The 3,664-nt window shown below is 32.2% G+C and overlaps 1 pseudogene; it reads right to left on the bottom strand.

Annotated features, from left to right (window-relative positions):
• Positions 1-368: 368 nt before the first annotated feature.
• Positions 369-468, bottom strand: LOC122126385 (annotated as a pseudogene).
• Between the last annotated feature and the right edge of the window lie 3,196 nt (positions 469-3,664).

The raw sequence follows: 3,664 nt of genomic DNA, 5'->3' as shown, positions 1-3,664 counted from the left end.
GTTTGTATAATGTCCATAATCTATTTTATTCTCTCCTAGATATAATACTTTCAATTTTACATTGATTTTAATATATAGGTTCATTAAAAAAATGTGTCCTTTCGGATTGCATTCCATATAGAAACTGTTTAAGATTTCTTTTTTCCTAGGTCCTTATATTATTATATTTCTTTGGGATAAAATGACAATGTTATCTAATTTCAAAAGTTTTGTAAAGGTTATACAATATAGAGGCCTTTCTAAGGTAAAGGTCTTATACACTGATGTCAAACTAACTTTTAATTCCATGAATTACATGTATTGTTACACTTGTATCTTTGTAATCAACTTTTTAATAACTACTTTTCATTTCTTGCATCTGAAGAATGAAAAATATGGAACAATTCACAAATTTTTATATCATCCTTATACAAGTGCCATGTTAATCTCTGAATTGCTGTAATTTGGGTAGATTTGCTGCTGAAGCATATAGTATCCTGTAAATTTAAGTAGTTAATGATGCAATCTTTATACAGGCATACATCCTTGGTTGTCTATTTGTAACAAGGAAACCTTATTGTTCCTAACAATGGTATTGATCTTATTTCCCTAAAATTCTGTGTATAGTGGAAAAATTTATATTGTTCCATAGATTGCTCAGACTTGCAATTTTTTGTCAATGACTATTTTATGTCTCTTTCATTTTAAACCTGATCATAATTTGAAGCCTTTATAACTGGGTCCAAATGTGATGACTTTTCAAGTACATATTTATGAACTGAGTTAGCTTTGTAGAGCTAATGGATTCAAAGTAAGCTTTGCTTAAGAGCTACTTCTGCAGCTTAAAGTTTCCCAAATGAGGTCTTACTAGCCTAAATGTCTACCTGACCCTTTACCCTTCTTCCATGTAGAAACAGAACAACCAGAATATTTTACCCTGACCGTATAGATTGTCTTACTGGAACAAAATTAATCTTAGTTACAAGGGATCATAGAGAGATGAACAGTCCAGACAGAACTGTTCAGACTAGAAGGTATTTTATCAAAATAGAATTGTTTATTATACCTACCATTACAAAAGTAGATAAAGCCAAGAAGGTGGAAAAATTGTTCATATGCATGATTACCTAATGTCCTGGCCTGTTTACCATCCAACCAGGCAGGAACTTACACTACTACCTTTCTATCACCAAATATTTCCATAGCTCCAGGAGAAGTCCATATATTTCTCCTCGATATTAGACCTTAAATTGGCAATGTTTTAATCACAGTGTTTCCTCTTGCCTCTAGGCTGTAAATCTGCAAATGTTAAAGCTTTAGTTCTAACTCCATCAAACACTGAGATAGAGATAATGGAATAATACTTTAAAACAGTGTGGCCTTTGATACCCTAACCACAACAAAATAATGGAAAATATTTTCTTATATTATATATAGTTATACTTCACACAGTTAATCTTACTAGAATTAGTTGATAAGTTGACAAATAACTTGATATTTATTCCAATAAATAGATTGGAATATAAATAATTAGGTTTATAATATACATGTATCAATGCAATGTCTTCAGTATAAACTTGTGATACCTTCTAAGTGTTCTTGGTCTTCTGAATTCACATGGTAAAAATGTTGTTTTCCTCTAATCTATAAGGGGTTTTACTCTGCTGCTCTGTTTATTGTTTTAATTTGCTGGTCCCAAACTGTTTTTCTTCATATTTCTGAAGTATTCCTAGTGATTATACCCAAATTTTGCTGATATGATGTCTAAAAGATATTGTTCTTCTGCAGGACCCATGAGTCCTAGGATTCCAGGTTCCAGTTAGCCACATCATCAGATAAGAAGGGCAAGACTTCTCACCTAGTCCCATGCAACATGGAAACGGAAAGTAATTAATGTCCCATCTCAATTTCTCATTTTCTATAATATTTCAGGGCTCTAATTCCTTGCGACACAGGAATTAGCATTAAGCAATTGTGAAATGCAAGGCAACATAAAGATGAGATCACCAAATCTGAGAGAAATACTGTAATTCAAACTTTGAATTTACATATGACCAGCCCATATGAGTGAGCAAGATCACGAAATTCACAAGATTATTTTTAATACCCCTCGCCTAATGATTTATGAAAGATTTCAGTCCAGCATAAGTAGGCCAGCATAAGTCGGCCAAAAAATATTTCCTGGAATGATAGATCCATAATTGGTCTACCAAGGCCAGGAAAACTTGACTTAGAGGTCAATATGATTCAGAAATACATTGAGAAGATCCATAGTGCTTCAAAATACTGGTACTTCAGTAAAACTTGGTTCTATAGTATAAAAATATTGTCATTCTCACACCAATGATAACCTACATTTAATCTCCTGAAAGTATATTCATTTTCAAATAAACTTTAAAAAATCGTATTCGCTAAAATATCATTTGACAAGATGATACTTAGTGCCATTAAAAGTTTCTCAAGTGGAGGGAACAAATTACAATAGAGTTGATTTATTTACCCAGCACTAATGTCAAAAAGTTTCAACTATTCATTAAAGTGTGGAAATAAAACCACCCACCCATTTTGTTTCCGTAGTTGCCTTCCAGAAATGTGTTAAATAGAACAGCCAAGTAAATTTCATCTCATAATTAGGTACATTATAAAAAGTCACAAATAGTTGCCTTATCAGATGTTGTTTCATTTTTCCCTGTCTGTCTAACATAGTAAGAAATATGAATTTATGTCTTGAATATGGGTACTCATCAGAGATGTGACAAACATAAAATCTGTCTTCTATTTCTATCATATTCCTCTACAGTAGTAAATTTTAGTTTTCTTCTTTTTCCAAAACATATAGGTAGTAGAAAATACTATCCCATGTAAAATAAAATAATCACCAACCATTGTACAAAGCCTTTTATAAAAACTGGTAGTTAGGAATACATTCTAAGCCATTTTCAAACTTTCTTGTTGACTAAAGATTAATCTTCCAAATGGATGAGAATAAAATCATGTCTAGGTGCTTCACGTCTCCAGTCTTGCAAATTGTTATTACAGATGAATGAATTATGGAAATATAAGCTGACATCAGTTCAAGTATATGCAGGATTGAAACTCCATGAAATATTAACTTTTCAAAGTATTAAGAGACAGTTTAACAGAATGACTATCAGGAAATTGAAACCAAAGAAGAATAATAGTAAAGACATAGAATGAATGAAAAATGGAACAAGGGACAAGTACAGCTAGAATACTCAACGTTCACATATGATAAAGGAAGCGGCAAATCTGAAATAAATCCTGGAGAAGAGGTTGCTTGAGAATGATAGGATTGACTCTGATCCAGGAGCATTGGACAATTAGATGGACATATTTAATTTTAACACATTTGAACAACATTTTGAAATTCAGTTAAAAAACACAACAAAAAAGAAAATCATACCAAAATCACAACCAAACAGCAATCTCTAGGAGAATGAATATGATCTCTCAAAATTTAAGCAGTTAATGAAGGGACGTCTTGGGAAAAGTAAACAAAACTGTTCAAAGAGGTCAGTTTGGGGTAGGGGAGAATTTTGAACAGATTTAAATACATTGTCTAAAGTTATAAATCACCTACATCAGTTGCGAGTTCTCTTTGTCTGAACTGGATCCTCTAGTCCTAAGCCACACACTTGATAGCTTGTGAAGATAGAATGATAGA

Source organism: Dipodomys spectabilis, unplaced genomic scaffold, assembly GCF_019054845.1.
Source record: "Dipodomys spectabilis isolate Male_0828 unplaced genomic scaffold, ASM1905484v1 ptg000276l, whole genome shotgun sequence".
NCBI lineage: Eukaryota > Metazoa > Chordata > Mammalia > Rodentia > Heteromyidae > Dipodomys > Dipodomys spectabilis.
The sequence above is the reverse complement of the archived record's forward strand: the minus strand, read 5'-3'. Positions and strand labels throughout refer to the sequence as shown.